Source organism: Heterocephalus glaber, unplaced genomic scaffold (assembly GCF_053883595.1).
Source record: "Heterocephalus glaber isolate CG9 unplaced genomic scaffold, H.glaber_assembly_v1.0 deba00001803, whole genome shotgun sequence".
Classification (NCBI taxonomy): Eukaryota; Metazoa; Chordata; class Mammalia; order Rodentia; family Bathyergidae; genus Heterocephalus; species Heterocephalus glaber.
The window spans coordinates 412,654-427,042 of NW_028258478.1; the positions used below are offsets into that span (position 1 = coordinate 412,654).

At 48.9% G+C, this 14,389-nt stretch overlaps 1 pseudogene; it reads left to right on the top strand.

The window, feature by feature from the left end:
• The first annotated feature begins 12,069 nt into the window (after nt 1-12,069).
• LOC147820789 (endogenous retrovirus group K member 10 Gag polyprotein-like) lies at nt 12,070-13,086 on the top strand (annotated as a pseudogene).
• The last annotated feature ends 1,303 nt before the right edge of the window (nt 13,087-14,389 follow it).

Sequence of the window (14,389 nt, forward strand, 5' to 3'; positions counted from 1 at the left end):
ATGTCCCAAATTGGCCTAAATATGCTGAATCAGCCTGATGCAGACAGGCATGTCTGTACACATGCTAATGAAGTTCCTAGTCATGCAGAATATGCTGAATCATCCTGCTGCAGACAGGGAGGTCTTCAGACACACCACTGTGGTCCAAAGTCCAGCACAACATGCTGAATCAGCCAGGTGCATACAGGCATGTCTGCGGATACCATACTGAAGTCCTGAGTTAAGAAAAACATGCTGAATCAGCTCACTGCACATCGGCAGTGCTGCGGAAACGCTTCCATGGTCCTGAGCCAAGCAGAACATGCTGAATCAGTCCACTGCAGACAGCCAGGTCTGCAAACACTCTACCGAGGTCTTGAGTCACACAGAACATGCTGAATCAGCCCATGCCAAAGAGACAGGTCTGTGGACACCCTACTGATGTGCCAAGTCAAGCAGAACAGGCCAAAACAGGCTGCTGCACACAAGCAGGTCTGCACACACCTTAGCCAGTCAACCAGAAAATGCCAAATAAAGCTGCTGCACACAGCCAGGACTGCACACACACTACCGAGATCCTGAGTCATGCAGAACACAGTGAATCTGCCTGCTGTAGAGAGGTAGGAGTACGCATCTCCTACTGAGGTCACGAGTTGCATGGAATATGCCAAAACAGCCTGCTAGAGACTGGCAGGTGTGCATTCCACCTACTGAGGTCACAAGTCATGGGGAACATGCTGTATCAGCCCACTGCAGAGACGCACATCTGTGCACATCCAACAGAAAACCCGAGTCTCGTGGAACATGCTGAATCAGCCTGCTGTGGACAGGCTGATCTGTGCATGCCCTACCATGGTCCCAAGTCATGCAGAACATACTGAATAAGTCCTCTGCAGACAAGCAGGCCTGCACATTCCCTACCAAGGTCCCGAGTCAAATGGAACATGCCAAATTGGGCCACTACACACAGGCAGTTCTGCAGACACACAACAAAGGTTCTGAGTTGAACAAAACATGCCTAATCACCCTGCTGTAGACAGGCAGGTCTGCACATGCACTACCAAGGTCTCCAGCTGTGTGGAACATGCTGAATCAGCCCACTGCAAACAGGCAGGACTGCAGACAAACTACAGAGCTCCTGAGTTGAGCAAAACATGCTGAATTACCAAGGTGAAGACAGACAGGCCTTCGCACACCCTACTAATATTGTGAGTCAGGCAGGACAAGCCAAATCAACCTGGTGCACACAGGCAGGTCTGCAGACAACCAATCAAGGTCCTGAGTTGAGGGGAAGATTCCAAATATGCCTGCTGAATACAGGCATATATTGGCCTGGTTTATCAGGGTCCTGAATCACACAGAATACAATGAACCATCCCCCTGCAGAGAGGCATGTTTGTGTAAATATTACCAAGGTCCCAAGTCATGTGGAACAGCCCACATCTGCCTGATGCACATAGAAATTTGTGTGCATGACCTACTGAGGTCCTGAGTATTGTGGAACAAGCTGAATCAGCCTGCTGCAGACAGGCAGGACTGTGGACACACTACTGATAGCCCAAATTGGCCTAAATATGCCGAATCAGCCTGATGCAGACAGGTATGTCTGTGCACATGCCAATGAGGTCCCTGGTCATGCAGAACATGCTGAATCATCCCGCTGCAGAACGACAGGTCTGCAGACACACTACCAATGTCCCAAGTCCAGCACAACATGCTGAATCAGCCAGGTGAATATGGGCACATCTGCGTATACCATACCGAAGTCCTGAGTAGAGGAAAAACATGCCAAATCAGCTCACTGCAGACCGGCAGTGCTGCGGAAACACTTCCAAGGTACTGAGTCAAGCAGAACATGCTGAATCAGTCTGCTGCTGACAGCCAGGTCTACAAACACTCTACCGAGGTCTTGAGTCACACAGAATGTGCTGAATCAGCCCATGCCAAAGAGGCAGATGTATGAACACACTATTGATGAGTGAAGTCAAGCAGAATAGGCCAAAACAGTCTGCTTCACAAGGCAGGTCTGAGCACACCTTACTGTGTCAACCAGAAAATGCCAAGTAATGCTGCTGCACACAGGCAGAACTGCACACACACTACCATGGTGCTGAGTCATGCAGAACACAGTGAATGTACCTGCTGCAGACAGGCAGGACTACACATATCCTACCAAGGTCACCAGTTCCATGGAATATGCTGAATCAGCCCGCTACAGACTGTCAGGTCTGCGATGAACCTACTGAAGTTACGAGTCATGGGGAACATCCTGTATCAGCCTGCTGCAGAGATGCAGATCTGTGCACATCCAACAGAAGTCTTGAGCCTTGTGGAAGATGCCGAATCAGGCCACTACACACAGGCAGATCTGCAGACACACAACTAAGGTTCCGAGTTGAACAAAACATGCCTAATCACCCTGCTGTAGACAGGCAGGTCTGCACATGCCCTACCAAGGTCTCCAGCTGTGTGGAACATGCTGAATCAGCCCACTGCAAACAGGCAGGACTGTGGACAAACTACTGAGCTCCTGAGTCAAGTGAAATATACAGAATCAGCCTGGTACAGAAAGACAGACCTTCGCACACTACTACAAGTGTTGTGAGTCAGACAGGACAAGCCAAATCAGCCTGGTGCACACAGGCAGGTCTGCAGACAACCAATCAAGGTCCCGAGTTGTGGGAAACATGCTGAATAAGTCCGCTGCAAACAGGCACATATTTGCATGCTTTTCCGGGGTCCCAAAATATACAGAATACAATAAACCATCCCCCTGCAGAGAGGCAGGTTTGTGAAAACATTACCAAGGTCCGAGTCATGTGGAACACCCTGCAACCACCTGCTGCAGATAGAAATTTGTGTGCATGCCCTACTGAGGTCCCGAGTATTGGGGAACATGCCAAATCTGCCTGCTGCAGACAGGCAGGTCTGTGGACACACTACTGATGTCCCAAATTGGCCTAAATATGCCGAATCAGCCTGATGCAGACAGGCATGTCTGTGCACATGCTAGTGAGGTTGCTAGTCATGCAGAATAGGCTGAATCATCCTGCTGCAGATAGGCAGGTCTGCAGACACACTACCATGGTCCCAAGTCCAGCACAACATGCTGAATCACCCAGGTGCATACAGGCATGTCTGCAGATATCATAGTGAGTTTCTGAGTCAAGAAAAACATGCCAAATCAACTCACTACAGACCAGCAGAGCTGCGGCAACCCTTCAAAGGTCTGGAATCAAGCAGAATATGCTGAATCAGTATGCTTCAGTCAGCCAGGTCTGCAAACACTCTACTGAGGTCTTGAGTCACACAGAACATGCTGAATCAGCCTATGGCAAAGAAGCAGGTCTGCAGATATCCTACTGATGTGCCAAATGAAGTGGAACAAGCCAAAACAGGCTGCTGCACACAGGCAAGTCTGCACACACTCTCCTGAGGTCCTGTGTTTCATGGAACATGCTGAATCAGCCCACTGCAGACAGGCAGGTCTGTGCATGCCCTACCTTAGCCACAAGTCATGGGGAGCATGCCGAATAAGCCCACTCCAAAGAGGTAAGTGTGCGGACACCTTACCGATGTCCTGAGTCAAGCAGAAAATGCCAAGTAAAGCTATTCCACACAGACATTACTGCTCACACAGTACCAATGTCCCGAGTCTTGCAGAACACTGTGAATTGGCCTGCTGCATACAGGCAGTACTATGCATCCCCTGCCAAGGTCATGAGTTACCTCGAATATGCTGAATCAGCCTGCTGCAGACTGGCAGGTCTGCGATCAACCTACCAAGGTCACAAGTCAGGGGGAACATGCTGTATCAGCCCGCTTTAGAGATGCAGATCTGTACACATCCAACAGAAGTCCCGAGTCTCATGGGACATGCTGAATCAGCCTGCTCTGGACAGGCTGCTCTGCACAGGCCCTACCATGGTCCCAAGTCATGCAGAACATACTGAATCAGCCCTCTGCAGGCAGACATGTCTGCACATGCCCTAGCAAGGTCCCAAGTCACATGGAACATGCTGAATTGGCCCACTACACACAAGCAAGTCTGAAGACATACAACTGAGGTTCTGAGTTGAACAGTACATGCCTAATCACCCTGCTGTAGACAGGCAGGTGGGCACATGCCCTACCAAGGTCTTGAGTTGTGTGGAACATGCTGAATCCATTCACAGCAGACAGGCAGGACTTCAGACAACCTACTGAGCTCCTGAGTCGAGCAAAACATGCCAAATTACCCAGGTGCAGACAGACAGGCCCTTGCACATGCTACCAATGTTGTGAGTCAGGCAGGAGAAGCCAAATCAGCCTGGTGCACACAGGTAGGTCTGCAGACAACCAATCAAGGTCCTGAGTTGTGGGGAACATGCTGAAGAAGCCTGCTCCAGGCAGGCTCATATTTGCATGCTTTTCTGGGGTCCCAAATCACACCGAATACAATGAACCATCCCCCTGCAGAGAGACAGGTTTGAGAAAACATTACCATTGTCGTGAGTCATGTGGAACACACTGCATCTGCATGCTGCAGAAAGAAAGTTGTGCTCATTCCCTACTGAGGTCCTGAGTATAGGAGAACATGCCAAATCAGCCTAATGCAGACAGGCAGGTCTGTGGAAACACTACTGATGTCCCAAACTGGCCTGAGTATGCCAAATCAGCATGATGCAGACAGGCATGTCTGTGCACATGCTAATGATGTCCCTGGTCATGCAGAATAGGCTGAATCATCCTGCTGCAGACAGGTAGGTCTGCAGACACACTATCATGGTCCCAAGTCCAGCACAACATGCTGAATCACCCAGGTGCATACAGGCACATCTGCAGATACCATAGTGAGGTCCTGAGTCAAGAAAAACATGCTAAATCAGCTCACTGCAGACTGGCAGAGCTGCGGCAACCCTTCCAAGGTCCTGAGTCAAGCAGAACATGCTGAATCAATCTGCTGCAGACAGCCAGGCCTGCCAACACTCTACTGAGGTCTTGAGTCACACAGAACATGCTGAATCAGCCCATGCCAAAGTGGCAGGTCTGTGGACACCCCAGTGACATTCCAAGTCAGGCAGAACAGGCCAAAATTGGCCACTGAACACAGGCAGGTCTGCACATATCCTACCAAGCCAAGCTGAAAATGCTGAGGAAAGCTGCTGCACACAGGCAGGACTCCACACACACTGCCAAGGTCCCAAGTCATGCAGAACACAGTAAATCTGCCTGCTGCAGACAAACAGGACTACACATCTCCTACCAAGGTCATGAATTTCATGGAATATGGTGAATCAGCCCACTGCAGACTGGCAGGTCTGTGATCAACCTACCGAGGTCACTGGTCATGGGAACATGCTGTATCAGCCTGCTGCAGAAACGCAGATCTGTGCACATCCAACAGAAGTCCCGAGTCTCATGAAACAAGCTGAATCAGCCCACTATGGACAGGGTGCTCTGAACATGCCCTACCATGGTAATGAGTTAAGCAGAACATACTGAATCAGCCCTCTGCAGGCAGGCAGGTAGGTCTGCACATGCCCTACCAAGGTCTCCAGTTTTGTGGAACATGCTGAATCATCCCATTTCAGACAGGCAGGACTGCAGACAACCTACTGAACTCCTGAGTCGAGCGAACCATGCTGAATTAGCCAGGTGCAGACAGACAGGCCTTTGCACACCCTACCAATGTTGTGTCAGGCAGGACAAGCCAAATCAACTTGGTGAACACAGGCAGGTCTGCAGACAACCAATCAAAGTCCCGAGTTGAGGTGAACATACCAAATAAGCCCACTGAAGACAGGCTTATATTCACATCTTTTACCAGGGTCCCGAATCACACAGAATACAATGAACCATCCCCCTGCAGAGAGGCAGGTTTGTGAAAACATGACCAAAGTCCCGAGTCATGTGGAACAGCCTGCATCTGTCTGCTGCAGATAGAAAGTTGTGCACATGCCCTACTGAGGTCCTGAGTATTGGGGAACATGCCAAATCAGCCTGCTGCAGATGGGCAGGACTGTGGACACACTACTGATGTCCCAAATTGGCCTGAATATGACGAATCAGCCTGATGCAGACAGGCATGTCTGTGCACATGCTAATGAGGTCCCTAGTCAGGTGGTATATGCTGAATCATCCCCCTGCAGAGAGGCAGGTCTGCAGACACACTATGGAGGTCCCAAATCCACCACAACATGCTGAATCAGCCAGGTGCATACAGGCACATCTGCGTATACCATACTGAAGTCCTGAGTCAAGAAAAACCTGCTGAATCCGCCCACTGTAGACAGGCAGGTCTGCAAACACCCTACTGAGGTCCCAAATCATGCAGAACATGCCTAATCAGCCCACTGCACACAGGCAGATCTTCGCATGCCCTAACAAGATCCCTACTCATCCAGAACACACTGAATCAGCCTGCTGCAGATGGCAAGGTCTGGACATGCCCTATTGAGTCATGCAGAACACCCAGAATCAGCCCACTGAAGACAGCCAGGACTGGACATGTCCTACCTTGGGCCTGAGTCAAGCAGAACATCAGCCCACTGTGTACAGGCATGACTACACATGACCTGCCATGGTCCTGAGCCATGCAGATCTCACTGAATCAGCTCTCTGAGGACAGACACATCTGCACATGCCCTACCGAGGTCCCAAGTCAAATGGAACATGCTGAGTCAGCCCACTACACACAGGCAGGTCTGCAGACACACAACTGAAGTTCTGAGTTGAGCAAAACATGCCTAATCACCCAGCTGCACATAGGCAGGTCTTTGCCCAACCTACCAAGGTCTCAAGTCATGTGGAACATGCTGAATCAGCCCCTTGCAGACAGGCAGGTCTGCACACACCCTACCAATGTCTTGAGTCATGCAGAACAAGCCTAATCAGCCCACTTCAGACAGGCAGGTCTGCCTACATACTACTGAGCCCCTGAGTCAAGTGAAACATGCTGAATCAGCCAGGTGCAGACAGACAGGACTGCATACCCTACTGAGGTCATGAATCATGTGGGACAAGCCAAATCAGCCTGGTGCACACAGGCAGGTCTGAGGACAATCGATTGAGGTCCTGAGTTGAGCAGAACATGCTGTATGAGCCCGCTCCAGAAAGGCAGTATTTTGCATGTCTTTCCATTGTCCTGAGTTGCACAGAATACACCAAATCAGCCCCCTGCATACAGAAAGGTCTATGCATGCCTTACCCCAGTCCTAAGTCATGTGGAACAGCCTGCATCACCCCACTGCAGATAGCCAGGTCTGTGCACACCCTACTGAAGTTCTAAGTATTATGGAACATGATGAATCAGCCCACTAGAGATAGGCAGGTGTGCACATGCCCTACTGAGGTCCCAAGTCACTCAGAACATGCCGAATCACCCCAATGGAGTCAGGAAGGTCAGTGGATGACCTAGCAATGTCCCGAGTCATGGGGAACACAATGAATCTGCCCAGCAAACACAGGCAAGTCTACAGACATGCTACCAAATATCTGAGTCATGCAGAACACACCAAATCAGCCCACTGGAGACAGACAAATCTGTGGACAACCTACTATGGTCCTAAGTTCAGTAGAACATGCCAAATCAGCCCACTGCAGACAGGCAGGACTGCACACACCCTGTTGGGAGCAATGCTACATAATTCTAGGGAAAAATCATTTGAGTAGGCCTAGTTCTCTTGCCTACAGCCCAGCTAGGACATTCCAGGCATAACTGCATTTTGGCCTCTGGTCACAACTGAGACCTGAGTGATCCCCTCTGCCCCCCATGCTGCAATCTCCAGGACAAGACCACACCTGTGGGAGATGCCAGGGAGGAACCAAATCTTCATCTGCATAATTCCTCATTGTTCTTAGATTTCCACTGCCCCCCCAGGTTTTTGTTACACCTTGTTTATCCCAATGTGAAGTACTGAACTCTATATTTCACTTGTTACATCTGTTTCTCCATGTATTGAATAAAAGGTGCTGCAAGCTAGGGGGCATTTTTCTTTGCTACCCAGAGCAGCACTGATCAGACCCAAAGCTCAGCTTCTTCTCAGTCTCATTTGTCTACCTTTCCTGTAATTTGCTATGTGCTGCTGTGGCTCACAGGAGACTAGGACTTACTGCAGAGGTTCTGGTAACATCCCCTTCCCCTGTTCCCTACAACATCCTACTGAGCTCCTGAGTTGAGTGAAACATGCTGAATCAGCCAGGTGCAGAGAGACAGGTCTTCACACACCCTACCAATGTCATGAGTCATGCAGGACAAGCCAAATCAGCCTGGTGCACACAGGCAGGTCTGCAGAAAACCAATCAAGGTCTCAAGTTGAGGGGAACATGCTGAATAAGCCCACTGAAGACAGGTACATATTTGCATGTTTTACTGGGGTCCTGAATCACACAGAATACAATGAACCATTCCCCTTCAGAGAGGCACATTTGTGAAAACATTACCAAGGTCCTGAGTCACGTGGAACACCCCAGATCCACCTGCTGCAGACAAAAAGTTGTGCGCATGCCCTACTGAGGTCCTGAGTATTGGGGAACATGCTGAATCAGCCTGCTGCAGATGGGCAGGTCTGTGGACATGCTAATGTGGTCCCCAGTCATGTGGAATATGCTGAGTCATCCCGCTGCAGACAGGCAGGTCTGCAAACACACTACGGAGGTCTCAAATCCAGCACAATATGCTGAATCAGCCAGGTGCCTATAGGCATGTCTGTGGATACCATACTGAAGTCCTGAGTTGAGAAAAACATGCTGAATCAGCTCACTGCAGCCCAGCAGCACTGCGGAAACACTTCCAAGGTCTGGAGTCAAGCAGAACATGCTGAATCAGTCTGCTGCAGACAGCCAGGTCTGCAAATACTCTACCGAGGTCTTGAGTCACACAGAACATGCTGAATCAGCCCATGACAAAGAAGCAGGTCTGTGGACACCCTACCAATGTCCTGAGTCAAGCGGAACATGCTGAGTCAAGCTGCTGCACACAGGCAGGTCTGCACACACACTATCGAGGTCCCGAGTCATGCAGAACACAGTGAATTTGCCTGCTGCAGACAGACAGGACTACTCATCTCCTACCAAGGTCAAGAGTTGCATGGGATATGCTGAATCAGCCCACTACAGACTGGCAGGTCTGTGCTCATCCTACATAGGTCACAAGTCACGGGGAACGTAGCAAATCAGCCCACTGTGGACAGGCTGCTCTCCCAATGCCCTACTGAGGTCCCAAGCCATGCTGAACATGCCAAATCAGCCCTCTGTGGACAGGCAGTTCTACACATACCCTACCGAGGTCCCAAGTCAAATGGAACATGCTCAATTGGCCCACTACACACAGGCAGGTCTGCAGACACATAACTGAGGTACCGAGTTGAACAAAACATGCCTAATCACCCTGCTGAAGACCAGCAGGTCTGCACATGCCCTACCAAGGTCTCGAGTTGTATGGAACATGCTGAATCAGCCCGTTGCAGACATTCAGGTCTGCGGACACCCCATCGAGTTCCTGAGTTGAGCAAAACATGCTGAATCAGCCAGGTGCAGAAAGGCAGGTCTTTCCACACCCTACCAAAGTTGTGAGTCATGTGGAACAGGCAAAGCAGCTTGGTGCACATAGGCAGGTCTGCAGACAACCTACCAAGGTCCCAAGTTGATTTGAACATGCTGAATTAGCCTGCTGCAGACAGCCCGGTCTTTGCCTGCCTTACTGAGGTCCTGAATCACATGGAATACACCAAATCAGCCCCCTGCAGACAGGCAGGTCTGCACTCACCTTACTGAGATCCTGAGTCATGTGGAACAGGCTGAATCAGCCCACTGCAGACAGGCAGGACTGCAAGCATGCTACAAAAGCCTTGAGTCACATGGAACACACCAAATCAGCCCACTGCAGTCAGGCAGGTCATCGGACCCCCTAGCAAGGACCTGAGTCAGGCAGAACACACTGACTTAGCCTGCTGCAGACAGGCAGGTCTGTGTACACACTACTATGGTTGCAAGTCACATGGAACATGCCAAATCAGCCTTCTGTAGGCAGGTAGGTCTGTGGACACCCAACTGAGGTCCCGAGTCCAGGGGAACTTGCTGAATCAGTCCACTGTAGACAGGAAGGTCTGGACACACCCTACTGAGGTATGGAGTCTTACAGAACATGCCAAATCAGCCTGCTGCAGACAGGCAGGTCTATGCATGCCCTACCATGATCCCAAGTTGCATGGCATACACCTAATCAACATGCTGCAGACAGGCAGGTGTGTGCACACCCCACCTAGGTAACAAGTCGTGGGGAAAAATGCCAAATCATGCAGCTGCAGACAGGCAGGTCTGCACACACCCTACCTAGGCTCCGAGTTGTGTGGAATATTCTGTCAGCCTGCTGCAGACAGGCTGGTCTGTACACACTGTACCGAGGTCCTCAGTCAGGTGGAACACCCCAAATTAGCCCTCCAAAGACAGGCAGGACTGCACATGCCCTACCATGGTTGTGAGTAATGTGGAACATACTGAATCAGCCTGCTGCAGACAGGCAAGTCTGTGGACACCCTACTGAAGTCCCGAGTCACACAGAACACTCTTCATCAGCCCGATGCACACAGGCAGGTCTGTGGACAACCTACCGAGATCCCGAGTTGAGGGGAACATGACAAATTAGCCCGCTGCAGACAGGCAGGTCTGCACATGCCTTACCAAGGTTCTGAGTCATGTGGAACATGCCAAATTAGCCCACTGCAGAGAGGCAGGTCTGCACATGCCTGTGGAGAGCAAAAGGTTGAAATAACCTTGAGAGACCTCTGAGTCTCTTGAGAACATAATGAATCCTGGATATGCAGCTGGCACAAAAACAAGGATGGCTACTTGTAACGAGAGTGGTTAAATAGAAAGAGTTCGAATGTCTGCAGTGCAAGGGAATGTTATTCTCGGAGTTGTAAAGATACATTTGACCTTTTCCCTGGAAAATAATTAGCTGCCGAATTATGTACAGAGGAGGGGTTGAGGGTTGTGGAAAAGGTATATAAAGGGCAATAAAGTGGGAAGAGGAGTCCCTCCTCTGCCTCTTTTCTTTTTCTTTTCCTCAGAGGTTGTGTTTTTCTTTCAGCCTCTCCCCTCCTCTCAGGTACTGTTCGACTAGTGATGGCTGGCACCATCACAAGTGGTTCCCGAACAGGGACCTGAGCATGGAGGACAAGGTGAAGGATGCCACCAGATTGTGAGCTTGGGTAAGAAAGTAGGGGGCAGTGATATAAGATATAAGGACTACTAGTAGTCAGATGCTATAAGATATGGGGACTACTAGTAGTCAGATGCTGTTTGCTCAGATATTAAAAAGGATGCTTCAGTCCCATGGAGCTAAGGTAGGGCAACAGCAGTTATGTCATTTTTTAGAATTTGTGGAGAGAGTCTGCCCATGGTTTCCTGAGGAGGGATCAATTAATTTGGAACTTTGGCTAAAAGTAGGAAAACAATTACAAGATTATTATGTTCAGGAAGGGCCATCCAAATTCCCTGTTGATGTGTTTAGCCTTTGGGGTCTTATCAAGGAGAGCTTAGATCCTCGTCAAGGAACTTTAGTGGGTAACTCACGAACAGATGCGGTTGCCTCTAGTCCAGAGGGCATTTCAAATATAGATAAAGAAATTGAATGCCCTTCTTCAGCCCCCCTCTTGTGGAAAGTTTAGATGAACCCCTTGACCCTTCTGGTGCTGCAGATTTAGAGGAGGATACAACTAAATATAACTATGAGGAATGGCCTCCCTTCTCTCTAATAGCTCTTACTGAAAAAATGAAAATAAAAGATAAAAAAGATAAATCTGAAAATACCCATCCCTCAAATCCCTTAGATATGTTATGGTTTAATTGGAAATGGAAACAAAAGGAACAAGTGCTGTTGAACAAGTCACTTCAGCCCAGCATCCTGGCAGGGCTTGACCCTTTCCCTGAGGTTGTCCACCCCGATCCTCAGCTAGATTCCCCTCCCGTCCCACGACTCTCATCCCCAGCGCCCCGCCCTCTCTTGGCTTTACAGGCTACTTACCGGCAGCCACCAAGAGAGGGGAAGATTTGGTTGGTTTTCAAATGGTCTGTCCTGTTTTTGAGGAGCCAGATCAACAAGGACAAATGGCCCGTGTTCATAGACCTCTTCCTTTTAAACAACTTAAGGAATTAAAGGTTGCTTGTATTCAGTACGGCCCTACAGCCCCCTTTACCCAAGCTATGCTTGAGTCTTTAAGCTCGGATGCTCTTCCTCCTGGGAATTGGAAACAAATAGCTAAAGCCTGCCTCTCAGGTGGAGATTATTTATTGTGGAAGACAGAGTTCACGGAACAGTGCCAAAAAACAGCTGAACTCAACCATGCCACTGGAAACAACATTACTTATCATATGTTAGCGGGGGAAGGACAATATGCTGATATAGCGAATCAATTGTTGCTTCCTGGGGGTGCATATGCCCAAATTAATACAGCAGTAAAACGAGCTTGGCAAAAGCTGCCTATGGCAGGACGAGCTTCTGAGGACCTCTCTAAGATCATGTAAGGTCCTGACGAGCCTTTTCAAGAATTTGTTGCCCGTCTTTTGCAGACTGCTTCACGTCTGTTAGGAGACGCTGATGCCGGACTGCTCCTGGTCAAACAGCTTGCCTATGAAAATGCTAACTCCCCCCGCCAGGCTGCTATTCATCCTTTCAGAAAAAAAGGGGACCTAGGTGATTATATAAGGTTATGCACGGACATTGGACCTGCCTATACTCAAGGGCTGGCCATGGCTGCAGCTTTACAAGGAAAAACTATAAAAGAGGTTCTTTTTCAACAAGTACGTAGATGGTCCCAGATGCGAGTTGCTGAGCCCCCAGGAAGCTGTTATGGGTGTGGAAGAGTTGGACATAGAATTAAACAGTGTCCAGAGAAAAAGTTCCCAATAAAAACTGTTTCGTCCTCCCCAAGGGAGCCAGGTTTATGCCCAAAATGTAAAAGAGGGAATCATTGGGCAAAGGAATGCCCGTCAAAAAGGGATTATTTAAGCAATGCACTGGAGCAGGGAAACTCCAGGAGGGGCTGGCCTCAGGCCCCAAAACAATATTATGGGGCACTCCAGCCCTTCATTCCTCAGCAAAACAATCCATTCAAGACCTCTTAAGAGCCACCCCAGGCAGCGCAGGACTGGACCTCAGTTCCTCTGCCTTCACAGTACTAACTCCTGAGATGGGGGTCCAAGCCCTCCCCACGGGAGTCTATGGGCCCCTACCTGAAAGCACCCTAGGTTTACTCCTGCATTGAAGTAGCACGACCCTTAAGGGAATTTTTGTTACCCCTGGAGTCATAGATCAAGATTATGAGGGAGAAATTAAAATTATGGTTCATTCCCCTACAACTTTATCTACTATACCCACCAGACAATGCATAGCTCAGCTACTTTTGATACCTTTAGTAAAAAATGAAGGAAAAGTTGAAAATGTTTATAGAGGTGAAAAAGGATTCAGTTCTTCAGATGCCTATTGGGTACAGCCTATAGGAGCACATCGACCTGAGATTCATTAAAAAATCAATGGAAAACTCTTTTCAGGTCTCCTTGATACTGGTGCTGATGTTTCAGTATTAACTGCTGAGCAATGGCCCAAAAAATGGCCCAAACAGGTTACTATGACACACTTACAAGGGATTGGACAAAGTAAAAGTACTGAACAGAGCAGTGATTTTTTACAGTGGCAGGGTCATGAGGGCCATCAGGGATATTTCCATCCATTCATTGTCCCCGGACTGCCTATTAATTTGTGGGGAAGAGATGTAATGAAAGATATGGGAGTTTATTTACATTCATCTAACCCACAAGTCATACAACAATTTTGATCAAGGCCTACTTCCTTATCAAGGACTCGGAGTGCGTAATCAGGGTCCCTCTTCCCCTTTGCAGACTAAACAAAAATTAGATAGAACAGGAATAGGGTATTTTTAATGGGGGCTATTGACCTCCCTGTGCCCCACGCAGATCCCATCACATGGAAAACTAGTGACCCTGTGTGGGTGGATCAATGGCCTTTAACCCAAGAAAAAATTCTCACTGCAGAACAGTTAGTACAGGAACAGCTCTGCCCTGGGCATACTGAATGTTCTAATTCTCCATGGAATTCTCCTATCTTTGTAATTAAGAAAAAATAAGCAAAGTGGTGACTTTTACAGGATTTAAGAGCAGTTAATAAAACCATGGAAATTATGGGGGCCCTACAGCCTGGACTTCCAGTACCATCCGCTATTCCAGAGCAAACTTTCAAAATAATTGTCGATTTCAAAGATAGTTTCTATACAATTCCTCTTGCCCCGCAAGATTGTAGACATTTTGCCTTTAGTGTACCCTCTGTTAATTTTAAAGGACCCGTACAACATTTTCAGTGGAAGGTTTTGCCACAAGGTATGGCTAATAGCCCCACATTGTGTCAAAAGTT